Raw genomic sequence first — 26,967 nt, forward strand, 5'->3', positions numbered from 1 at the left:
AGATGGGGCTCATGTATAAATCACTGGGAAAAAAGAGAGTCAGGATTTGTTTCTTTATAAATAGGAAACAAATACCCAAAATCTCTGTCCAGCAAGACTGTGTTTGTTTTTGTGGCTTTTAACACAGCGGAAGGAGTATCCTTATTAAAGGATTTTAAAAACTGAGTTTCTTATCTTGCTAATTTCAAGGGCTGGATTTTCCAGGAGTTCAGTACCAGTTACACAACTACATGAGCATCAGCTTTTCTAAGGGCTGAACAACTTTGCAAACATGGGCTCAACTTTGAGCAGTTTTGCTTACCAGCCCTTTTCAATCTTATCTCTCTCGCAGACATGCTCTCTCTTGTTATCATTCTTCCACCCATTCCTTTCCTATGCCACACACAGATTTCAAAAAACAAAACAAAAACATTTCCTATGGGAGTCTCTCCACAGTCATTTCAAGAAAAGGCCGTTCTTGTTCGCCCTCTGTGGTGTGTAGCAGTCCCAGCTGTGTCTTGCAGCAAGTTCAGCTGCAACAAGACTTAACTGTGTCTAGAACAATTCCTAATACCACAGCTATGTCTGATTTTACCAGCAAAACCAGTCTAATGTCCTGCACTCTCTGATCTAGAAAAAGAAATGTTACATGTAAAAAATACCACACACACAAACTATTAATGAGAGAGCCCAGCAACACTAAATAAATAATGTGTATGCATCCAAATCTCATCTCCCAAAGACTGCCAGTGATGGAGCTTTTTGCCCATAAATGAGTAACTGAAGCATTAAGTCTTATTACTTGACTGGACTAATTCCTGAAATTATAGGGTCTCTGTCAGGAGTTTTAGGAAGAGGTAATACAAATAAAGGCAACGTTTGAAAATGCATTAGTTATACAGGGGGTATCATGTCTGTAAGGAAAGATGCTTCTGGCTGTGGGCTATAAACCCTTAGTCAACCACTATCAGAAAGCAGTTTTCTCCATGTATAATAATTATATTCATACTTTAATAACATGGATTTTGCTTCCTTTTTGCTAGGTCCAGCAGGCAGAAAAGAAAAGGATGGTAGGCATCAGAAAGGAGTATGAATGTACAGCTGAGGGAGAGATGTAAATATTCACCTTGTGGGCAAAGGATGCTGATGCTGACAGTGAACCTGCTGTGCTGATGCTGTGGCAGGAGCTGTGACCCCACAGCCAAGAACTGGGAGCAGATCCCAGGCTGGGGCTTCCCATCCTTCTCCCTGCCTGTGGGATTTGAGACCCAGACAGCAGGGTGGGCAGCCTGGCAAGGAGCAAGGGAAGGATGGGGTGAGGGCTGATGCCCCAGTGGCTGCGTGGGGAGCAGCGCATGCGCCGGCACAAACATTTTGGGCAAGTCTGAACAACCACTGCAGAAATGCTCATGGTGATACTTCCTTCTGCAGGACTGGAAGGAAGAGGAGTAATGGGGGAAGGACAGAGAAAGCTTCACACCCACACACAAACCAAAATTAATTTCTGAAATCACAGTAATGGTTCTGTGGGCCCCTTTGTTACCTGCAGCCAAGGACAACAAAGGTATCATCTTCTACCTCTCTGCCATCTTCATACATTTTTTTTCACAGGTGTCTGTTCAAGCACACAGATTAGAAAACACAAATACTAAAAATCTGAATAAAGAGTCTGTTTGAAAGTGGTTTTGAATTAATGGAGCTAAGATGTGTTTCTGAACGTCTTTCCTAAATGAAGGTGTGTGGCGTCATTATATTGAAAATTAAACAGGATTTTAAAAGGTTAAAAATGGGCCAAAAACCTAATATATCAATTTCTGTCGGGAGTAGGATTAGGTTAGCATTCAGAGGTTCAGGTCTGAGGCCGGAGCCAGGTGAAGATTTGGGTCTGTCAGCACAAGCATCCCATGAACAACTGAGCCAATATTCAGCCCCAACAGTGGAAAGCTTCTAAGTTCATTTGGAGGCAATCTGGTCTTGCAGGAGCTCTGCCATTTTGGACAGTATCCAAAAGAAAGCAAAAAAGAGGCCCCTGGATGACTTTTTTTTTTTTTTAAATCATTATTATTATTATTATTATTTGAATCCCACTGTGGGTTCTAAACAAGTTCAAATCTGGGCAGACATGCTAAAACAAAACCACCCTTCATTCTGGGAGTAGGATACAGCTGAAACTCCAGTTTGGTCCCCTCTCTACTTCAGTGATATCTATCTTAAAGCACGCTCCTTTTCAAAATGAATTCAGGATACAGCAGCCTCTTACCAGGGCTCCTCCCAGCAATAAACAGAAATACTGCTTAGATTATTTTGCGGGAGCTGAAGAGTTAAAAGATTCTGTTAACAATTAACAAGTTCAATTACAAAACTCAACATTTTTGCCATCCCACTTAAGATACCTGCTCTGCTGGAACATAGATCCTTTCCTGTGCATCCTCATTTTTCTCCACTGCACAACCCTTCATAAAGGAGCTACTCCTGGGATGATGCTTCTGTTTCTGTCAGGTGACATCAGTGTGTCCCTGGAAAATCAGTGTTCCCTGGACTTTTGAATTTCATTTCACATACTTCTCAAGTCTGCTTTTATCTTCAAGTTATTTTGACTTTTAGTCACTCTTCTGGTCATTTTCAAGAATTTGTATAAATAAATGACTGAGAATGTGGCTTATAATCTCCTTTCTTTTATCCTGCATAACTTTTGGAAGGAAAAAAATTCTGGAGTTAGGCAGAAGTTGCAATTTTATTTCTCATCTCACCCACAAGGTAGGATGCATATATGCTCCTGAACCACCTTTCTGAATGTTTTCTCAGTACTATTCTGCTAAAAGGTTTCCTAACTTCCAAATTTCTATGTATTAGCCACTGGTCAGTTGTAGGGAACTGAAGGGCCACAGAAACATAGAGCAATTATTGGTATCAACTCCCTTTTGTTTCTGTTTTTATATATAGCACTGTTATATCCCCTAGGCAGAGAAAGCTTCCTAATAAAGAGTGGAACAGTGAAAACTTGGAGCCTTAGGGAGGGCAAGTCTGGGTGCTCCTCTTCTCCCCCCAGTTCCCTGTGCCTTGGAGATTAACTTTACTCTTGGCCTGGCTGCAGCTCCTGATGTCACAGCAAAGCCAGTCGTGATCACAGCCATCCCCTGCTCATGATCTCTCCCTTCTGCTCATCCAGACAAGCAAAACTGTGTGATTTATAGCACTTCAAATAAAAGGACTGAGTTTCTGATTTCTACAAGCTTTCAGTGTATTAACTGCCTCCTCCTGGCTGAAAAGTTAGTTGCTGAAGAAATGCAGAACTTCTATTCCCCGCTCTGTTGCTGCTATTCCCATGTCTACATATTTGCTACCGCTTCAGTGCTTCTTCCCTCGTTGCACAGATGGAAATGAGGTGACCCAATGGGTAGGATGATAATCAGCCTTTCTATTCAGCTGTTGACTCTGTGAACTCTGCAGATCACTGCAGCTCAAAGGCCTGACTGCATATCAGACAGACATCCCTGATCCAGCTTGCTCAGAGGTGACCATGTCACTGTGGCTCTCTGTGGTATTTAGCCAAAAAACTCTGCAGCTCCCACTGAGCCTCTCCCCAGATCTCAGTTCCCATGTCACCACACCCAAGAAAGGCAATTTAAAGCCAATACAGGTGTGGCAATGCCTGCCAAGCCCTTGACTCCAGCACAAAGCATTGCCAGTGTCCATCTGCTCTGATAGACACAGAACTTGAAAATTCACGAGATCTTAACATAACTGAACAGTCTCTTAAGGGTTTTTGACTAAATAGAAGATCCAGATAGCGAGGACAGAGGAAATTCCTTATTTCTGAGGTATTTCAAATCTACAAGAAACTTCTGGTTTGCTTTAAGGTCAAGACTGTCCCATTTTAACAGCCAAGCAAATTCCCAATCCTGTGTGTTACAAAGAGGGGATATTTCACTCAGCCTTGGCTTATCGTGCTCTGCCTTCCTCATAACCATCATCACCACCTCTACAGCTGCATGTTGTTTCAACAGGAACTATGGGAGACAAATGTAAGAGCCTCGGTGATCAGAAATAGATGGAGGGGGGCAAGGAAGAAAAAGAAAGAAAAGGAGGATAAATGCACAAGTAACGGGAATCTGGAGAGCATGAGGAAATGGAGGAGAGAGCTGTAGCTGTGAGTGAGATTGGAAACCCAGCTAGATAGATCCAGGGCCACCAAACCTTGGAGACTTCCTTTCTCTGAATCAACTGTCTGATTTAATTAACTTTTCTACCATTTTCATGCATTTCCACTGTGGAATAGATTCCTGTTGTGTCCTTTGCTAGGTGGTCTGCACAAACATAAGGCTGTTGGCTCCCTGAGAGGTAGGACAGAAATGTCCCATCATACCCACATAGTTTTGAAAAGTGGGTGAGGCAAATCCTATTTTTTATTTGCTTTTTACTTTTTATTTATTTGCTTTTGCTTCTTTCCCAGGCACTTTCTTCCTTCTAGGTCAGCCAGTTTAAATTGGAGCCTGTAGCAAGAGATCCATTTCTCACCAAACAAACTCCTCTACAGGAAAGCTCATGTCTTTAAATATATTTTTGAGCAAATTTCCCTTCTCCTCCCCCTTTCTGAATTTGGTTGTTTTATTTGTCAGCTGATAATATGGACAAAATAGTGCCTCTCCCCTGCACGGGAAAGTCAGTAAAAGAGCTTCTCAGGAGTGACTGGAGCAGCTTTGGGAATACGTCTACCTTGGCAGGAAAATTCCAATTCCTTCACTTTTTGAGGCTTAATAAATTCCTGCTCTCTTCAGTAATAATAAAACAAAATCAGTCTCCTGGGGAAGAATTCACTCCAACACACTGTGCTATTTCAGTCATTCCGAGCTTTCATCGGTGGGAGATATAAAAAAAAAAAAAAAGGATGATAAACTCTTCCAAAAAAAAAAAGATAAAAATAAACCCATCCTAAAAATGGGCTTCATCCTTCTCCCCAGTCCTTGTATGGAGTTTCTGTAATGGATGTGGATGGGAAGCAGTGCTCAATTAAGAGCACTCAGTGTCTTCTGTCCTCAAGGCACTCCCAGTACAAAAGGTAGAGATTGTCTGTGAGTATTGAATACCAGGTTTATAGAAGCTGTATATCTGATTTACACCTCCCATGCACCATTCATGGCACTTTTCAAACAGCTCGTGATTCCACTGTCACATCTATCTCACATACATTCCTGTGAGAAAAACAGGTTTGTGTCTCTGCTCCTCCCATATCCCACCGCTTGGGTGAGTTTGGGAAGGAAAGGGAAGGAAGGTGTTACACTGGGCACAGACCAAAGATGATTTTATGTCTAAAAGCCCAAATTGTTCCAATCTGCACTAGTGAAAATTCTCTATTAGCTGGAAACAAATCCATAGGTCTTTCATCACTGAAGCCCTGACACTTCGTAAAGGCCTCCACACTCATAAAGATACTGAAACACTTTGCAGAATATGCAATTATTGTTGCTGGGCAAGAAACCGATTATTTTCATTAATGGCAACTTACAAACTATTCTGAGTTAACCTGAAATAGAAATATGGAGTTGAGCTATTTTTTGAGACGCATACACACAAAAAAAAGGCAGGAAAAAAGTTCAGTTCAGACTAATTAAATGATTAATTAAAAGTTACAGTCAACCCGAAGTGAAATATGACATTTCAGGGAGAGGCGTTTCACAAAGACATTTCAAAATCCAGTTGAAAGAACTGTGATGCAACTTTTCTGGAAAATAACTTTAGTTAAATATATTAGGTTTAAGCAAATATAGTAGTAATTCCTTATATTCAAACAGGAAAAACATGCAGAAAGAGTCCCTTTTTCATGAGTTAAGGGCACAGGCAATGCACCTCCTGTTCAGCTTCAGGATCTTGTACAACCCCACTCCCACAAGGGAGCTGAGCCACCAGCAGGATAAATGTACTTCTGGAGCTTCACTAAATTTAAACCTAAGTTGCAAAACTGAAAGTATTGCCTCAGAAACTGCCACCTACCTGGAGGACTAAGAATTTTACAAACCAATTTTCCCACTCCTAACTTCCAGTATACGAATTTATTTGAATCAAAACCTGAATTCAACAGCCAAAGTTTAAAAGAACTGGAGGATACGCAAAAGCACAACTTAATCTCAGTTTGGCCATTAAACTTTTTAAATATTGCATATCTGTGTATGAACAACTGGTATGTTTAAAAATAATTGAATATATGTTAGTATGAAGGAGTACAGCTGCCTTAGTAGGTGAAGTCAGTATTATGAGTATGTCAGCAATGAAAGACTGAGGCTAGTGCTCTTAACAATTGTTTCAAATCCAGACAAAATCCTGAAATAATAAAGGAAGCACAGATCCCCATCATAAACACATTTATTATTTCCACATGGTGTTTGTGTGTGTTTGTACAGTATATGCAACTGAGCTTGCCTTCACAAATTAGAAATGTTTCGCATTCCATACACACAATGATTGCTCACATAAGAGGCCTCAAGGTTTGTTTTCTGACGCACTGGAGAGTCCAGAAAACCTTGAGAAAACCGGTGTGATCTGTTTAACACTCCCTCCTTGGAGCTGGGTGCTGGTGCAGTATTTTTGCTGCAAATGTTCATGAGCTCAGGGTTTTTTTTGGTTCATGGCTCATGAACCAAAGCCCACTGCAGGCAGGGAGGTCAAGGCCCTACAAAAGTATATGAACTTCTCTGCTCTCATCCACAGCCCTCAGCATTTCCAGAATGGCTCTCAGGAACACTGACACAAACTGAGAGTTTAAGCTGAACAGAAAATAGGGCACCCAAAGTCTAAAAGCTGAGGTTACTGATCCATGTGATCCAAGAGTGATGCTTAAGCCCACAGGTTGACTTCTAATGCCCAATGAAAGAACTCAGGTCAAGATTTTAGCTGCTTTTAGACAATAATATCCCACTAGTTTTACTTCAGCTTTAGCTGCCTAAATCCTGTTAACAATCTAGATACACAACAGAGAAAAAAATATGGATTTTTCCCATATACCCCAATCTAGTAACGTGGAATAATCACTGGTGAGCAGGCTTGGTTTTGGTAATGAAAAACCTAATTTTTGTTTATAATGAGATGCCTTCATGATACTTAAATGATGTAAAAGTAATATATCCACATGTATTGTAGCCCCCTCCATTCTTGGATCTGCCTTAGCCACATGGCCCTGCACTCCTCGGCTCACCCAGCAGGCACAAGCAGAATTACAATAATAATCTGCTCTGCTAAATGCTCTGAGATCAGCTTCCACATGAGAAGGGCTATGTAAGAGTGAGTAATAAAGGTTTTTAAAGTAGATATTTAACCTCAGTCACACAGAACCAGCAAAAAGCAGTGTGTTGGCCTCCCTTCAGACCCTTCAGACAGAATGCACCAGCGTGATGCTCTTTTAATCTCTTCTGGGGCCAAATAAAATATTTTTTTTTGGCTATTAAATTTAGCCCAAAATAATTTCTAAACTCTACACAGTCCTAAATATTGTCTGATAAAATATCTTCTGTGTGTGTGTGTGCTGAGTTGTGAATGCAAAGTAACCAACCACTTTTCTGAATGTGTAAACGAGCAAAGTGGCTTTGGAGGATTCTCTCGTAACTCTTTCCTTCACTTGCCTCTGGATCCTTTCTCCTTTATTACCTGAGCATCCCTCTAGGGCAGAACTTTGCAAATGCCAGTTACTCTTGAGGAGGGAAGGTTTTAATGGATCAGGAAGTGAACCATTTAATTCCAAGGCCTAACACATCATTTCTTTTATACAGTTAGCCTTGCGTTTTAATGATTTGGTTGTTTTTTCAATACCTAATCTTATTGTCTCTTTTTATTTTTTGTTATTTTTTCTTCTACTAGTCACAGTGCTCACTTTTAAACACTTACTTAAATTTAAAACTAAGCAGTAGGGTATTTTAGATTTCTTTTCTGGCTTTAAAGGTTGTTTTAACCATTTTGTCCCTGCTCTTGCTCTGCACCTGCTGCTCCACCCACACATTACAACACGAGAACCACTGGAAACTTAAAAAACGTGACTGATGTGTTTAGTGCCACAGGCCATGGTGCCTTTTTTAGTGGCATTTATCCAAATATTGCCTTGTGATCAGTACAATACAACATTTCCAGTAACACAGCCATAAGATACATGCTTTGAAATCAAAAGCAAAGGCATCACTCGGGAGCTGCTGACCATGTTCACATGAATTTCTCAGAGCAGTCAGGGAGAAATAATGTACAACTTCAGTTATAGTCTCTGTCACCACCTTCCTACATGAACTTGGAAAACTCCATTGTTTCCTAAAGGATTCAAGTAGAAAATTCATGGAAAATAAGACCTCTGGTGGCTATTAAGATGCAACCTCTGTCTCAGCAATCCCCTGACCTGCCAACTAGAAGATGATACAAGGATCTATCACAGAAGATAAGAATCTTTTCCTAAAGAGTCTTTCCAATGTAACTTAAGGAAGGCTTTGCTTCCTGCTGGAAAGTTCTGTGTTGTTTAGATACACTGGACTCTGGAGGTAAAGAAACCTGATTCTCATTTGACATTAATCAGCTCAACTGTGGCACCAGAAGGGCCCTGCTCTGCACAGTCAGCACCAATACTGGTGGTGGTCTGACCCAGAGGGTGCAGATGAACTACTTTAAAACAGTAGTTGATCTGTACTTATGTCATTCAAACCACATTCCCTTAAGGTCCTCCTACATCGACCCTGTTGCTTAAAAGTGAGTATCTACAGCTTAAGGCAGCCAAGTCAGCCCAGTACAAGGTTCTCAGTCCTGACAGTTTTATCTCAAGAAGTATCTTAATCCAAAATGAGTCACTGAAATTGGGAGATGTGCCTATGCTGGAAGTGGCAAGCTATTCCCAATGTTTATTCCAGGTTTAACCTAAACTTACTGAAACCTCAGGGAAGTTTCCCATGGATTTCACAGACTCACAGAATTGTTAGGGTTGGAAGGGACCTCTGGAGACCGTCCAGCCCAAACCCCTGTCAAGGCAGGGTCAGCTGGAGCAGGTGACAACAGGACCACATCCAGGTGGGTTTGGAATGTCTCCATTTCGAAAGGGTTCAGCCAAATATCTGGGTGGTGGCACAAGATGGGATGTGATTTAGAAACCAGATGTCCAGGGATGTGCCTGGAAACCACTTGGGTGCTCCATTCTAGAGTTTTTTCCCACTTTCCATTAGGAGGTGGTAGGAAGCTTTCCTGTCACTGCAGCTGCCCATGCAATAGATCTCTGACCACCAAAAATGGGTGAGGTTCGTGAATATCCAGGCCCTTGCTTCAAAATGTTTCTAAAAATACAATTGTAAATCAAGTGCTGTTTCCCTAAGACATATTAGTGAGAAAAGCTGGTGGGTATTAACACTGTACTGCAAGGGCAGTGGCAGCTTGTAAAAAATAAAACTAGACAGATTTCCTTGGAAAAAATGTCCCCTTCCTTGGATCAAAGTACCCTTGGTACACTGATACACAGTGATCAATCACATTATAAAGACAGAGGGAGATTTCATTTTGCATTGGCCAGGATTTTGAGGGGAAAAAATGAACACTGATACTCAAGAAAGAGAATTTGTACAGCTGGATAAGTACAGGTACAGTTGCATGTAATAGAGTTGTCCTCAGAAGCAAAAATTAGATCATAATCTTCCACCTTTGTTAATTAACTAGAGCGGATTCCTGTTCAAGATTTATTTAGCAGAAGTTGCCACTCGAGATAATTTGGGCACTGGATAAGTGCACGCAAGAATTACAAACACTGAGCAAAGCAGTTGTGAAGAGGCCTAAGTGTGGCCCTGGCTGGTTTGGCAGGTACATCTGTGGGAATACACACATGCCCTGCTGGATAAAGGAACAGGAGCTGGGAGAATTGCTACAGGATGTTGTGAGATACAAATGAGTGAAGTTTAACAAGACTGACTCGAGCATCCTGGGTGTGGTGTGTGCATGTAGGGACTATGGGAGTAGGTGCAACTGAAGGGACAAGGACTAGTGAGGCTCTAAAATACATGTACTGAGGTGCTGAGGTGAATGTTGGACGATCAGGTTTCATTACCAACAGCTGCAGGGCTTGGAAATTGCTCTCTATAAAGGGGTGACTGTCCAAGAGAGCACACTATGCTTCCCATTTTATGTGTTTTTGCTGAGGTGGGTGAATTATTATCTCCTGTACTAATGGTATGAAGTCCAGAAGGAAGTTAAGATGCACACCTATCCCAGTTGTATAGCAGATGTACACATCACTGCTATTTTTATTCTTTGACTCTTATGATTTGATTCTGTCAGTGTGAAACACAGTGCAGTGCTGGGGTGGTAGGGGGGGAAGAAAAGCCTGCATTTCAAAAGGAGAGAGATGTTTTGGCTACCACCTGACAAAAGTACTTGCAACTAATACCAGCTGGCTGCTCAGACATGTAGATCAGGCCTGGTCAGCAGCTTTGCATCACTTGTTGAGTGATAATAAGACTGCATTTGCTCAAATGATGACCCAATTAGTGCCCGAGTGACAATGTGGCACCAGTCACAAATCCCACAGCCCGTGGCCAGAAGCATCAGGCAGAGGACAATGAATGTGCCTGCTCAGTTCCAGCACAAAAGAAATATGAACTATTTCTGACCTTTTCTCTCCCGTACTTCTGACCCATGAACAGCCAGACAACTTCTGCTGATAATAGTTTATTTTTCACTAGGCAGAGACTCTGCCTCCTGGGCAGCTCTGTGCTGCCTATAGTGCTAGGTACAAATAAAAACACAAAACTTAGTCCCTGCCCCAGGATGCTGCTCCTGTGGCAATCTGGAAATGATTACTTGACACTTTAAAAACTCATAACCATCACGCAGGGTATTTTTTCCTCTGAAAGGTGACTCCCTCTGGATAACACGTGGAGAACTGAAGAGTCAAAGCACTAGGGCAAAGATTTAACACTCTCTGTGGGTTTATTATCAGAGTAACAGCCATATCATGCATTTAAAAGAGACAGGGTTGACACATGCCACCAGGGACTTGAGGAGCTCATGAGGAACCTGATTAACTTTCAAGGGCAGAGCAGCAAATAGGGCAGATGCTACTTTCTCTTTTTCCTTACTTGCATTTAAATATTAGATGAGAAAGGATGACCAGAGCATTTTTTTTAAACAAGAAATAGCAACAGTGCTGAAGGAATGGTCTGGGCCACAACAGAGCCATACAGAGACCTAGAGAAACTCTTTGCCATCTTTATTGCACCCATGAAGCATAACTCTAGCTTGCCAAAACCCCTATTAAAATTCCTATCTTTGCAGTATTCCCAAAATATCAGCAAATTCATACTTATTTTAAGCAAACACGGAAACCTGATTCCAGCAGTAAAATTGCAGAGTTTGTGAGTGTGGGTCAGGGTTAAGCTTGTTCTCACACAGAAGCAGATTCTCACATGAAATTCTGGAGCACGAATGCGGAGAAAGAAGGCACAAAGACACGGAAAAACAGAAATCCCAGAGTAGGCTCTTCTCAGTGGCCTGGACTTTAGAACTTCTCATCAGCCTGAACTAAGCCATGGATACTTTTATGATTATAATGGTAAAGTAGCTGAGACCTCAGCCAGTTTAAAACTTCCCTCCTTCAAGCCTTACTTTCATAAAATTTTAAGGACTGAAAGGCTAAACTGGAATACATCGTGGCTGCTTTACAACCACAACATCTAAAGGGCTTGGCAGAGCCAGGGTCCACTAATTTCCACTGCCCTGTGGAGCTGCTAAGCTCTGGAGGGTTTCTGGGCTCCTTGGCTGGACCACACAGCTCTCGCTGCCCACTGTGGCTGCCTGGATCCACGGGGCTCCCCCCATCTCACTGGTGTAATCAGGGTGCTGTTCCCTTCTGAAAATCCAGGGTAATGACTTCCAATAAGGAAATTTGCACCCAAAGAGCCATTTTGATGCCTGCATTCCCTAGTCATTATTTTGATAAAATTAAAGCAGAGCTCGTTTCATGTAAACAGGATCTCACTCTTTCCACGGCAGCATCAGCACTTGAAATTTGATCCAAAGTGGTTAAAAGTGATAATATCTTTGTGGTTTGGGGTGGAAAAAAAGTCAGAGTTACTGTGTGTTTATGCATGGCTATTTCTATGTGAATGCTGAAGTTCCCATTGAATTTCCTGAATGAAAAGGGTGCCAAAGACTCAGGAAACGCTACTTTCTTGTGTAAGAAAACTCCTGTAATTTCAAAAGTGTAGATGAGATTTTGGAGAATAAAAAAAATCCAGACTTCTTTTTTCTCCTATAGTGCAATCAGCTTAAGAGGAAAATCTTACTGCTTTGCAAAACTAGAAGGGTGAAAGATGAGTTTGGGTTGAAGGATTTGTGGACTTAACTCCGGACACACGCTTCCATCCTCGATTTTCTGAGGCGGCTGTGGGAGAGGAATGTGCAATGCTGATTGCCAGCCTCCTGTCTTAACTTTATTAAGCAGAGTGCTCACAAAGTGCTAACTGGAGCCTATTATTCACTCCATTCAGCTCACACCTGGTTCTTAGTGAGATGTTGCACTGGTTTAACACAATGAACTATGGCTTTATTGCTCTCTGCTATTTCCTCCTCCCTCCAGCTTGAAAAACTACACTTCGATCAATGGCTGATGTCAGTGTGGGAGTAATAACCTTCATTTATAGCAGCAAGCAGGGACATCTGGACAGGCCAGGGAAAGAGGCAGGGAGTAAAGCCATCAGGATGTGCAGATCACATCGTTATCATAAGAGTGCTTGGTTTCAGGAAAGCTCTTTAGTGTGGAAACATCCAAAATGCTCCTTCCCTCAGCTCAGAGTTTTTCCCCCGAAGGACATAGAAAGGTCAAGAGAAGTGGGGCTGGCAGCACACCGGGGGTAGGTCCTGCGTGTATTAAGTGCAGAGAAAAAACAAATCCAAAGTGTATTGTAGCTGCTCAGGCCAATCCTTAAGGAAGCTGAACGGCTGGTAGAAAATCCAGAGTCAGGTACAAGAAACACAACCTTAAAGTTGGGTGGCACCTTGGAGATCCAGGTCCTGCAGCCACTTCTCCCTTCAGGACAAACCAAGGGATGTTTTCAGTGCTCAGTTCCCTCCTGCCTACACATTCTTTCCCCGATTATTTATCTGCCTTGTGGGCTGCCAGGTTTTTAGGGGACAAGGACCATTTGTATGTTACCTATTAGTACCTGGAGCTAATAATTGGTAGAGGAAGGGTACTGAAGGGTACATCTTCCTTGTATTGATGTCCCAGGTAGAACCCCAGCGTATTCTCATCTCTGCCTTTGTTAGCAATGAGGACAGAGACTATACCTGTTCAAAATTTGCCTTTCTTTTACACTTTTAAAAAAAAATATACCCCCCTGAAGAATTCACGACATTGATACGAACAGGCACTTAAACCTTCCTTGAACTGGGAAGTTGGTTTTATGTCAGGAACAAGTGTGAGTTTTACTTGGGGCTCTGTTCAGCTTTCTGTGGTGAAGGCTTAATGCCAAAAACCTTTTCACATGGAAGGTGCTATAATTCCAGCCACTGGACAAAAAACATTGCTTTTACTTGCTAAATTACTTCTGAAGGGAAATTCCATTTTCATGGAGAAATTTAAGCATTTCCACAGCAAAGATGACATTTCCTGGCAAAAAATAATATATTTTTTTCCCTTACCATGCCTGCTGTTCATTTAAAAGCAGAAAAATAATTTGATTCCTTTACAAGAATTAGAAAAGAAATACAGAGGACAGCAGTTTGCTTTTGTTTTTAGTTAACTGAAATGAAAATTAGAATTATTTTGCACAGTTCTAGATTACTAAGCAACTTCTTATGATCCAGAGATGTGAATGGGGTTTTTTCTACCATCAAAATAAAAAAAAAGGGCATTCCCTTGTTTAAATACCTACCCCTTTAGGCACTTGAAGCCCTTCTCTAATATGTCAGAAATCAATTATCTGGTTATCCTCTAATTTATTAAACCCCATGTCTCGGATGCTGAGAATATTTGGAAGCTGCTGTAATGGGTTTTGTACCGGCAGAGAGATTTGTGCCAATGCATTTTGCACGACTCAGCCGAGGCATCTTGGCATCCTGAATCAATCTGTGCCCCAGTGAATCCAGTTTAATTAATGTCCAATGTACCGTGCCGTGGTGGAGCGGACAGCTGGCGGCTTATCTTGCGTGACCTTGGGTGACAGACACAATCTGGGATAATGCTAATGTGTGCCTTTTGTCAGTTGATACCGGGGCAGCCAAAAAGTCAGGGCTTCAACAACCAAATGATTAGCACATATCCACAGGGATAAAGATGGGAGAGGAGATATGTCCACCACGAACATGTCTCGGTGCCTTGTGATTCGCAGACGGGCTAATGCCAGATGCAAGGCAATAACTTTTCATTTTGCAGGGTATCTTGCGCTGCTTTCAGCAAAATAGTTAGTTATTGCAAAGAGGGAACGTCGGCCGGGGCAAAAAGGTCAGAAATAGCAAAGGATTTTGAGGAACTGAGGTGCTATCACAGCTGGCAGATCTGGGTAGACTGTTTCTTAAAGAGGTGCCAGCAAGGCAGGAGGGTCCCTGGGAGGAGCTCAGATGTTACACAGAGCTAGTGAGGGGTTGTAGGAGCCCCAACAAACCACCTCTGCCAATATTTCTGGTGAAAACTCCCTGAGACATGGAGTCAAACTCATGGAGAAAAGGCTCAGAAGACAGGAAAGGCTCCTAAAGCCAAGAAGTAACGAGAGAAGCAAGAGAGGACCTTTGGGATCAGCTCCTGATTGCTCACGTTTGTATGCAGGGAATTGGGAAATGTTCATAAAAACAGATTAACTTGTTGTTCAGAAATTCTAATGAAGAAAACCTAGAAGCATTAAAAAAATCATTCCAGTTGGACCGACATGGGGAAATTATGGAGGAATCGTTTTCTCAAAGGAGAGGGAAAATTTGCTAAAAGTCATTTTTCCTTGTCCAAATAAAAAACCCAAATTGGACGTGAAAACTAGATGACCAGAAATGGAAAACTAAGGTCAATGGATCACCAATCATATTTGCAAGGATGAATATATAAAGTTTCATTACGCTTTCCCCATGTGAGTACAACCTACTGAAGATGGAGAAGCCTTTTTGCAGCTTAAGAAATACTAAAAGCCATTTCTAGTAATGACTATTAGAAATGGAGAAATAGTCAAAGATGTTCTCTTAAATATGTTCACAGCTTATTCTTTTCAGTTCTAAGCATCTTGTAAAGCTATTGCTGATGTTCCTCTGGCAATTGGAAGAGAGGCTAACAGGGAAAAATAATGCAATATCTCACTTATCATAATTGCCAGTGATTGCTGACGCCCTAATTTCTCTGGATTGCAGCATTTTTCTGACTGGGATCCACATGGCTGGTGTGGAGCAGCAACCACAAGAGGGCTTTGCCAAAGGCCCTGATCCAGGTTTCTATCCGCTGCTAATATCCAAACAAATAATAGTAAAACAAACAACCCATTACTCAAAAAATAAATCTGGGTTTGGTTTGCCAAATGTTTTCTCCATGCAAATTATTTTCAAGTTTCTGTTTTCCTTCCATTCCCTTCATGTAGCTATATTCTGGATTAATACCTTATTGCTGCCAGTTGGTGCAAGCTTTATAACATGGAAAAGTGTAGCATGATCATTTTTAATGGATATAAGTTAATAAAAGCGGATTAGAAAACCTTTGATACATTTCCAGCAGGAGATGAAATTCAGTCCATTTCGAAACATTTCATGTTAATGAAATTTTGTTCCATTTTATGAATTGTGGGGGATTCTGATAATGTCAAAATATTTTATTCTTCATGCTGTATAGAATATTTGAAGTTAATTTGGAAAAAAAAAATTAAACCTTATTTAACATACACAGGAATACACACGTATGTATGAAAAGACATAACAACATTGAAGAACACAGTGCAGGCAGCTGTTCCCTGAGTGTGCTCTTTAACTTTCAAAAACAGGAAAAAACTCCTCATTCTCTTCTTTTTTTTTTTTTTAATCATAGTGTTATGCCATTGATTATTGACCCTCTATCATGAAAGAGAGCTTGGTGTCTACAGCTGAAGCCAAACTCAAATCGCTTTGTACACTCAAATAAGTAGACAAACCCTCCAAAATCTTTGGAATAACCCTGCCCAGAAACTGCCAAACTTGTAAACACTGAGCACAGTATTATGAAAACAACACCAAGTCCAGCTTGGAGGAAGCAACAATCTTCCTTTACTCTTGAACTTTCATGTAACATGAAAACTTGCTTGAAATGAACCGTTGTCATGTCCTCACCTCTCTGTTTCAGATCAGGGCAAAAAAAGTTTTGAAAAATTACAGAGGTAGGTTGTTTTGTTGGGTTTTGTTTTTGTTTGTTTGGTTTTTTGTTTTTTTTTTTTGCTTTCCTTCAATCTGGTACAATTTATTGAAACTTGATTTTCCACTTTCTCACCAGAGCTCCTCTGTCTGGCCCAGCTCTGCAGTCTGAAATCACACTCTGGACAAGACTGGTTCAAGCTCTCTAATAACATTACAGCTCAGCTGCGCCTGAAAATTGCAGCACACAGTTGTTTTGCATTTTCCCTTCTTATCAGTTGAGCCACAAAACACTCTCATTAAGTGGGATATTAACTCTGTTCCCATCTGGCTACAGGTGTCTGCATCACCTTTCCAGACTTGCACATCTCCTATCTTATCACTTCATCCTTTTGATCAAGAAGCATCTTGGAGGAGATCTATTCTCCTTTTCACAGCCAGTGTAACCTGACTAATCTCTCCCCTCCTGCTCTCATACAGGAGTTGGAAAATATACTCAGGCAGGTGATTTGGGAAAATTGGATGACAGGCTCAGAAATCCTTTGTGTTGAGTGTTTTGGGTTTTTTTAAACCATATTTCTCCCAAACAACTGGTGTAAAATATCAACTGGGGAGGTAAACACAGACACCTCCTAATCTCCTCCTCACGGGATATGTCAGAAAAAGTGAGGTTTCATATCCAGCAACAGCTGTGGTGTAAAAAAGCCCACAGCTTCAGGAAGAAAATCTGTCAGCCCCATTATGTGCCGCCGTTCAGTGAGGTACTTCAGTCACTCCTGATCTTCAACAGCAGAAATAGCTCCTCTGACTTCAAGGGGACAACTCAAGTGCTCGGAGCAAGGCACACATACCTTCCCTGCTCTTATCTGTGTGCTCATGTGAAGCCCCTCTGCCGGGCAGCTGGAGCCATTATCCACGGCCAGAGTCTCGGGCTGAGCGAAAACGCTTCATTTTCAGCCCTAAAAAGAAGCGATCGGCCTTCGAGCTGCTCGTGGTAAAATGATAAACAAGCAAAGGTCAGATTTCGGACTGCCAAACTATTATCAGGCCCCTATCCACAGTAACTCTTCAGGAAAATGCATAATTGCAGGACTTAATGAGTCATCTGTATACTGCACAATTAGCACAACTGCCCATGTAATCATGGTAATTGCACAGAACAAAGCATGGATGGGAGTACCGGCGGCCCAGGAACCGGGGCCAATCAGTTACAGATGAACACACACACAAATACACACAGGGATGGCTCCAATAAATGCGTGTGCAAACCTATTAACCACACTCCTACCTCCCCTGGGTGTAGCCAACATGGATTGTAGCAGTTTGAAACAGCCGGAGGAGAAAGCAGGGAGGGCAACAAAAAACAGGCAGAAGCGAAGGATGGACGATGGAGATGCGATGGAGAGGAGTGAGGGAAGGAACGAGAGAGATGCAGGGAAAGAAAAATAATTATATGTGTATGAAAAGACGAGGGACAGAAAAGAAATTCATGTAGATAATGGTCTGGGCTCACCCAGTTTGCCTAATTCTCCTCCCAAAAGAAGATTAAAACAAAAAGACTCATGAGAGAGAAAATAAAGAACAGACAACTACAAACAATTGAGAATGAATTTAGAGTGAGTCAGGAGAGGGAGAAAAACAGATAAAGCAGTAGGACTAGAGGAGAGGGCACTCCAAGCTTTGATGGCATGTTATTTCATTTAATATATTTAAGCTCCTTTATTGCTGTATGACTTTGGCAGACGTCCTAAATCTCTGCAAGTGTGAGAAAAAGACACATGGCAGCTATTTGGAACTCCTGGGGGTTTCACTGCTGCTGGCTACTTACTGAGTTTTGTAATTAAAGGCAATTTAGGAAAGGTAGAAAGAGAACCTACTGTTCACCCAAAGCCACAGCCCCTCCCAGAGTAAGCCTCCAACTCCACAGGAAAACTGATCCTTAATTTTTACTGGAGCCAGAGATTCAAAGACCAGGAGGGAACTCTCAAGATTTTTAAGTTGGCCTTCACAATAGAAGCCACAGAGTTCACCTGGATCCCCACGTGGACTCCAATACACCGCAGGCAAACCAAAGGAGGTGTTTAAAAGAGATGTTGAAATCCTGATTGAGAGAATTCACGTGATGGTAACTTGGCAGCAAGATGGAACAGCAGCAGGGCACGCACAAAACCATCAGCCTCCACACTGGGACACGAGGCCGAGCCCTTGGCAGGGAATCCCTTTGACCCCGAGGCACTCAGCAGAGAGCAACATTTGCACACTGAAACTGTGGGGTTTTAAGTCAGGGAGATGTTTTCAGGCATAGCTGAAAAACCTTCTCCAGCTGCAATCCTGCCTAGTTAAACCGACCTTCCTTTAACCTCAGCCACAGTGTTGTTTCATTTACTGTATGGGAAAGAAATCAACACAAACTCCCTGGATTCTGTAGATTTGTTTAAATATTTTTTATATTATTTAACAGTATGTGCTGTTGGGCTACTAATATGGCCCACAGTGGGAGCAAACGTGAATAAAGGATTTAATTACAGTTGAGATGTCACTGGTATAGCTTACTGTTGTCCTGTAAATCCCTCTTCTTCACTTATCTCCAGCACAAAGAGGCATCTTTTCCACGGTGGGAAGGGGGAGGTAGGGGAATGTGGTGTGTGCAGTGCAAGGATCCCTTTGTTGGCTGGGCTTTGTGTGGGAATGCACCCGTGATGAATGACAGCCAGGCCTGAAAATTAGCCCTAGCTTTTGTGAGCTCAGCTTTCCTTCTAAATTACTGCACTGCTGTAACTTCAGAAGCCAGGTATTTCCCTTGACAGTGGACAGTTGCAATCGTTTGGGCCAGGACACAGGGATCTGAATGCCAGGCATGACTCACAGGTAACTCTCTCTGAAAGGAGACCACTGGCATCAGGCAATTTTAGCTTTGCTCTCTGCCACAGACACTATCAACAGTTTTCCCTTTATTAGTCCTGCAGTGTCAGGATTTATTATTTTTTTTTCAAAATTTATTTCCCCACCAGATCCAGCTACTGTAAAGCTCTGGAGGTCTGTGTAAGACAGATGATAATGCTTTCATCAAATCTCAGCCAAAGAAAAGGCCTCTAGGGTAGAATCAAGAATGCAATAAAGACTTTTTCCTGACTTTCAGTATTTACATAATGTTATACTCACTGTTACACCCCAAGTTCCCACTCAGGAGGGAAGAAGCCATCTGCACAAGGACATACTGAGACCCCAAAGAGATCACAGGCTAAACTGACATGCCAAGAGGTTGGAGACAGGCAGATTAATTGTCACAGTGCTATGGAGGGGGAAACCAAGGTACCCAAGTCATGCAAGGGAGCTGTGGTGCAGTTGATAGATAGAACAGACATCATAATTCCTCTTTTTGCCTTTTAAATTCAGGCTCTGGGGGCCACACACACTCCAGAAATATGGAATAGATCTAGTCAGTTATTCTCACACATATTTCTGCTCTTCCATGGTTTGAAATCAATTTTAAAAGGAAAAACTAACATTAATGCCATAAAATATTTGACTGTAAAAGACATCACCTCTGTTCCTTGTTTTATTAGTGCTTCCAAAGACCTGCTTCTCTTTGGGATGACTCCGAAGCAAAATGTCCCAATTTTAGTTCCTGTGATTGAAAAAACTAAGGCACAGGACTAACTTGGCAGGGAAGAGCTTTTCCAACCTCTTGTGAGCAAGCCTGGCTGTGCTAAACAACAGTATATCAGATATAGGGAAAAAATTCCTTACTGGGAGGTTGTTGAGGCCCTGGCACAGGTTGCCCAGGGAAGCTGTGGATGCCCCATCCCTGGAAGTGTTCAAGGCCAGGCTGGATGGGGCTCTGAGCTACCTGGTGTCATGGAAGGTGTCCCTGCCCATGGCAGGGGGATGGAACTAGATGAACTTTAAGGTTCCTTCCCACCCAAACCATTCTATGATAAGATATACAAATTGCAGCATTCATTTCCACCACTCAAATACAAAGATTCCCCCACTACCAAACTACTATAAGGCCCTGCAGGTTTACAGGCTTTCTGCTTTGCTATTAATGATTTCATGTCTTTTAACTCCTGGGCAATGGCTAGCTCTTGGTGGAGAAAAGGCTCTGCCCATTTTCAAAATGAAAAGTGTATCTGACAACAAAATCGGTTTTATTTATTGATACATTTTAAAATGCTGCAAGCAAAACTAAAAGAAAAGGAAAGACTTCAACAGGAGAAAACATTGTGTTCACCTTACAGCAGTTTTTCTCAGTTTAACTATAATGGGAAAACCTTCCTGTGTTTTGTAAAAACCTCAAACTGTTTTCCACTATTTTCTAGCTCAGGTGATTTTCTGAGCCTGTTGTGATTTTTCAATGTGGGAATCCCCAAAGGATCTGTCTTGCAAATCTGCTCTTGAATTCAAGTAAACTTTTTGCATTTACAGCATGCTTTGGCAAGGAGTTTCCCAGCCTGCTACTCCCTCCAAAACTCCTGATTTCCAAGCTGAGGAGCACTAGTTTACTCAGTCCTTCCTTACATGGAAACTGTTCCAGAACATTCATCATACTTGCTGCCTTTCTCTAACCTTGTTTGTTCTGCTGTACTCTTGTTGAGCTGAATGTTCTGGACATGCATGCTGCGCTTCAGATGGAGCCAAACTGATTTCAAACTGATGTTTTCTGGTTTGTACTCCACTCCTGTCGTTTGGTTTGCTTTCCTGAGTGCAGCCAAGCACTGAGTTGATGTTCTGATGGAAGTACCTATTATAGATACCACAGCCCTTATAAAGTAGTCAGTTCAGAACGCACCATTTCACGTGCAAAACTAGGACTGATTCTCCCTCTGTGTACCATTTTACATTTATCTACACTGAATTTCATCTGCTGGTTTACTGCCCAGTCACATGTTGCTGTTAGAAGCTCCTCCAGTTCTACACAGTCCTTCCTCTTCCTTTGATAACTTTATAACATCACCAAACTTCGTTACCTCATCAATCCAGCACAGACCCCTGCAGAACCTCACTACAGATCTTCTTTATGAATTCACACCTCTTTACACCAACATGCTGCTTCTTATTTTTCAGCCAATTACAGATCCATGCCAGCAGCATCCCTGCTTTGTTTCTCTTAAAAACTATTTGTGAGGCACATTAGCAAAACCAATCTGGGAATCCACGCAGAGCGTATTATTTGCGCCACTCACACCCACGTGCTTTTTAACCTCTCCAAAAGGTGCCTAAAAGAGCTCTAACTTCAAATGGAAACATTTTGTCAAATTAAAATACATTCAGACTCCTTTGAAAAGCCAGAGCTGAGTGTTTCTCTGAACAATTTAGTCCAACAGTGCAGTCCTGTTATTAATTGTTATTAATTACCCAGGAGCAGATATTAACTAATTACTTTCTGTTTATAGGTGCATTATTCAACACTTTGCTGCACATTTTATGAGAACACCATTCCCTACAGCATCTTCTGCTAAAAAACTGGATAAAAGTGAGAACCACCGGAGCAGCTTGCTGGATTTCAGTCATATTATCCTTCCTTCCTGTGGCATTTGGTAATCTGGTTTATTAGATAACTATCACAAAAGGTTACAAGGTCTATAACACTATTTCCCCTCGGTGCTGTATGGCTGATATATTTACAGGTTCAGGTTGCATCTAGTAAGGAGGTTGAACTGCCAGACTTTTATTAGGAATGGAACATAAAATACCTTCATGTGTGAGAGCTGCTGGAAGCTCCAGCAGGAAAGAAGAAACTTTACTGGGCCTTTCCCATCTTCCCGTGAAAAGTATTTTACGAAGTTCTCAACTAACTGTGGCTTATTTCTGCTACCATGCTAACAAGCAGATGTTTAGAATTTAATGATACACTCTATGACTACACCAAATTACTTAAGTGAGACAGTGTCTGGGTTTGGCTCTTTGCCCTACAAGGTGCAGTCACCCCACAGTTCAGGGCAGGCAGTGCTATTCGCACACTATTCCTAATTTGCTGGAGTTCTCGAGGCAACACGGTGAACCTGCACAATTACCTGGTGTCCTGGCCATGACCCTGCCTCTGACGTTACTGCTGGTTTCAAAAGCCTTTGCTGGTTCTGTGGCAGCAGCTCCCGGTGCCAGGCAGCCCTGGAAACTGGCATAAATCACAGCAGAACCGGCCAGAAGCTGGTGCTCTGTGTGCATGTTTAAATACAGGCAGAGAGCGTTCCCATCTCACATATTCTTCACAATGGTCTGAAGGAGAATTTTGAATTGTTTGCATGCCACTGAAGACAGGAAAATTTGGTCCATAAGCCCATGACAGACAGGGAAATGTCAATAACTTGCACACCTTAAGGACAGGTGAAGATAGAGAATGCTGAAGGCAAAATTATTAAAACATGAAACGACTTTAAAGAAATACTAAGAATGGATGTACAGATCTCCACTTGTGAGCTGCCACCTGCACTTGATTTGCAATTTGCCATACGGCAAACCTAATACTCAGGGAACAGGAAAGACTTAATATCTTTCTTCCCCATGAGCTGAAGTTCAACCAGATGAGTGGAAAAACAACACGGTGGTTGCTGACAGCCACAGCATCACACTGCTCAGGACAGGTACGTTACTCACTGAAGCTACACCAGGTCCAAGGATATAAATTTATCACAGAGGAATTTGGCTTGTACGCAACACCCAAAAGTGCCAGTGTAAACACTCTGGAAAGGAAGCATCAGGAATTATTAACTGAGCACCTCATCCTCTGTGTTGGCTAATTGTACCACAGCCAAAAATTCTTTTGTGACTTGAAATCTGTTTCCTCTTCATTATTCTTTAACTCCCTTCTGCTTCTCTCTATTATAATTTGAGCGATGCCCAAGTTATTTTCCTACCTGCCTTTCAAATTTTTGTGAAGGTCCTAAAAGCCTCTTTCTCCTGCCTTTCTGCCATCACAGAGGCATCAGCAAATGCAAGTTCAGTGGCCACCCCCATGCCAATAGCCCCTGATGGAGCCTGATTTCACACCCACCTCCTCTCAATCAACACCTCCCTGGAGGTGCTGAGCCACAATGTCAAGCTCCACAGGAGCTAAAACAGAGCTTTAACCCTCCCTCCCAGCCAACACTTCTACACAGCACAGGGAATATATCGACCCTGACCCATCTTCCACAGCAATAACTTGCTGTGAATTGTTCTGGACACTTTTTAAAGCTACATTGGCTTATGATGCTGTAGTTCAGTAATGACGTGCGACACCATTACTGCAGTGGGTGTTGCCCTCAAATCCAGACCCACTGTGCTTTACAGTTTTATTCTTGCCATAAAATATTTCAACTTAATACACCTTGCTATTATAACGTGGGGAATTTATCAATAAAATTCTAAAATGTAAGTTCAATGCTGTTAGGGTACTTCTAATGCTTGCATTACTGGGGGGCAGGGTGTTAACAGGATTTCTAAATTTTCTTCAGCAGGTCAGCAGCAGACAGATGTCACATTTGTGGATCTGAACAATTAGCTGACAATATTATAGGTTCTAGTAAGCAAGGACACTACCAAGGTAGTTAGAGTTCACATACTTCAAAAATTACCTACACACAAGAACCTGAATTCTTGTGGTGTTATTATTGACCACTATTACTCCTATATTTTACAGCTGAGAAAACTTTTCTGTTTCAGAATTTACACTTAATCTTACAATCAGACCTATATTATTAAAAGAGGTTGTTTGTTTAAGGAGAGAATAAATTGGTTTTAAATTAATTGTCCGAAGCTGTCCAGCACTCCTCGCTCTAGCTAGGATCAGAACTCAGGAACTTTTCAGCAACTTGACATTGATCCATTCATTTCCATATCTGTACTAATATTAATGCCATAGAAGTAGTGCAAATCCTTTCATGTAGGGAAATTGAATATAACAACAGACGACTCAAGACAATGCCAGCAAAACATATGTAAGGAAGAAATTCGGGTTTGGTCACTTATATACTCACATTAGTCAAATTCCAATCAGTCTATCACAATGCAAAGCTTCAGAAGAGTTTAGTCAAAGAACTAAGTTTAAAGATTAACACACTGTTAAAGCTTGAAATATGATGCTTATCAAACTTGTTGGCATGTAGAGGTTGAGAAGAGGTGACAGTTTGTAACATCAAATATGTGTCGCTCCGTATCACTAAAATGATGTAAAGTGCAAAGGTTTATCACCTGGAATCCAGACCACAAAAATCCTCAGCCTTAACCCAGTCATGTTAGAGGTTGTTTCTTTTTAATTAACAAACGCTTTTTATTTTGTGATATGGCACCTTTGCAAATCCCATGATATCGTGCTGAAACGTGCAAAAGAGATTTCAGCGAAGCCAGAGAACAGCTTTTGTAAGATCATTATATACATCTGGTGATAAAAATTTCACCAGTGCCAATTTTTGCCTGATTGTTCTCTTTTTTCATTCATCCCAGTTAATGGACTGACAGGGCACAGATGGAAAAATACAATTTATAAAGTAGAATTGAAAAGTAAGTGGTTCAAACTTTTGAAAGGAGAAGCAAAAGTTAAATTATATACTTCTATCTTTCTATAGCTCACTAAATTCTGCTGTCTAAAAAAAAATAGTTAAAACAGTAAGCTATCTTCATCTTAGCAAAGTTTTGCTTCCATTGGTGCTCTCTTTTCCTCAGTAATTTCCCTCTTTTATCAGTTTCCTGAAGAAGCTGAACAGCACAAATCTCTAAACAAGTGCAGCCTCACTGACACAAAAGCAAAGAAATCCTGAAATATTTTTACTTATACACTTCCTCACTAACATCCTCCAGAGCTCAGGTTTCTTTATGTTATGTCCTTTCCCAGATGTAATAAATATAATAATCCACAACTCGGGCCAGTGAGAAATGTAAAGACAACAATAACAATGAAATAGGACCTTAAGTGGAATGATGGGAACTGATTTTTTTCCAGAAAGTTTTTTCCTTCTAAAACTGAGCTAAAATGTTAGTCTTTGAGTCAAATCTAACCCAGATTTAAACTGGACCATGATGTGACTCACAGTGCATCACTACACACACACACACACCTGTGCACAGAGCAAATAAGGCTGAAATAGTGCAAAAATTGTGATTAACTGAAAGAAATCACTAACGTAACAAATCAGGTTTTAAGGGAAGCGCATCCTAAAGTTAATTCCCAGATCTTCAAGGCAAAATGAAGGCCTTAATTAAAATCCTTGGCCAAGATTTAGTAGTTATATAAAGAAGGCACATATACATTCTCCTCCCCAAAGATAAATCAGTGTGTAATTACTGCAAGACCAGCAGACTGGGAAATTAAGAGGAAACCCCCCTGTGTTACAGGCCCCAACTTGCCTGTTACCTGTTTTCCTGCTGATTATCTGGAGTGTTGGCCTCCGCCAAAAATCAAGATGAAATTTTAATGTAATGCAATTTCCTCCTTTTCAAGAAGGAACATGTGAACGCAGAACAATAACCCAGCTCCACTGCACCTTTCATTTGTTCTGCCCCTGACTCCTAAACAGTATTAGCATCTTGACTGGAAAGGAAATCCAGTGGTCCTGTCAGCCCCTGCTGCTACAAATGAGATGCAAAGATGACAAGAGTTCTTCATTGTATAGTACAACTCTAAATATAAAATATCTGGTTTTGAAGATTACAGAATACAGTATATATATTTTATAGCAATGTTATAAAATCAAGCACTGAATATTATAACCATGTCACCTGTGCTCCAGCTAAACTGAACTGTTACATGTTTCACTGGGAAATGAAGTGTTTTCAAGGCAGGGAATAAAAACTGATTAAAACTAATTTGGCAAAAGCCTGTTTTAAATGTCTTTATATCTGTGGGATTTGGGTTATGCCCTTTCAATCAAGTGCACATACTCTAACATATAATCAGTAAACATAAGCAGAAAACAGTAGAAGTTTTATTCCCCAAGATGAACAACATGAACAGTATTTATCCTGGGAAATGCTTCCAGGTTCCTCTGAGTTATTGGCTTACAAAGTCCTGCTGGGGATCCTACTGAAAGAGAGCAGTAACCTGAGCTGTAAGTCTTACATGCCATGATGTTATTTTGGGGTGCAGGAGAAATGTATTTCGTGTACTCTGAAATGCTCCCCTTCTCAGGGAGGAACTCTGAAATACTTTCTGCTCTCCTATTTAAGGAGCCCACCTTCTGCTCCAAATCATTTAGCAAAAGCTCATTTGTGAATGTAAACGTCGTCGGAGAGATTTTAATTCCCGGCTTGGGATGTATCCATAATTACTATTGTTGTTGTCTCTCACCAACATGAGTCACCATCTGGCAACGAACTGCAGTCCAGGAAACTTCTATAACTTCCCCCTAATTTAATTCTTCAGCTTTCTCACCCTTGTTTAGGATGATATTACCAGAAACCAATCCAGATGTTACAGGGAGAGGCAGGAGATAAGTAGCTACGAACTGGCTCAGACAATTCTCTGGAAGGCTTGGATTCACAACAGTTACTTTCAGACACAACTGCAAGCAACCACGAAAAACTTAAGAGTTCTTTTAACTAGAGAATAATTAAATGAATAATTTATACAGGTCATGATTCAGCCAAGCATTTAACTACACAGTTAACTTTAAGCCTATATTGAAATCAACTGCAAGTGGTTATTAGCACATATGTTAAATTAAGTCCTGTTTCAGAATTCTGTGAAATCAGTGCCCATTGTGTGAAGGAGAAAAC

This window comes from Lepidothrix coronata, unplaced genomic scaffold, assembly GCF_001604755.1.
Source record: "Lepidothrix coronata isolate B3197 unplaced genomic scaffold, Lepidothrix_coronata-1.0 Scaffold234, whole genome shotgun sequence".
Taxonomy (NCBI): domain Eukaryota; kingdom Metazoa; phylum Chordata; class Aves; order Passeriformes; family Pipridae; genus Lepidothrix; species Lepidothrix coronata.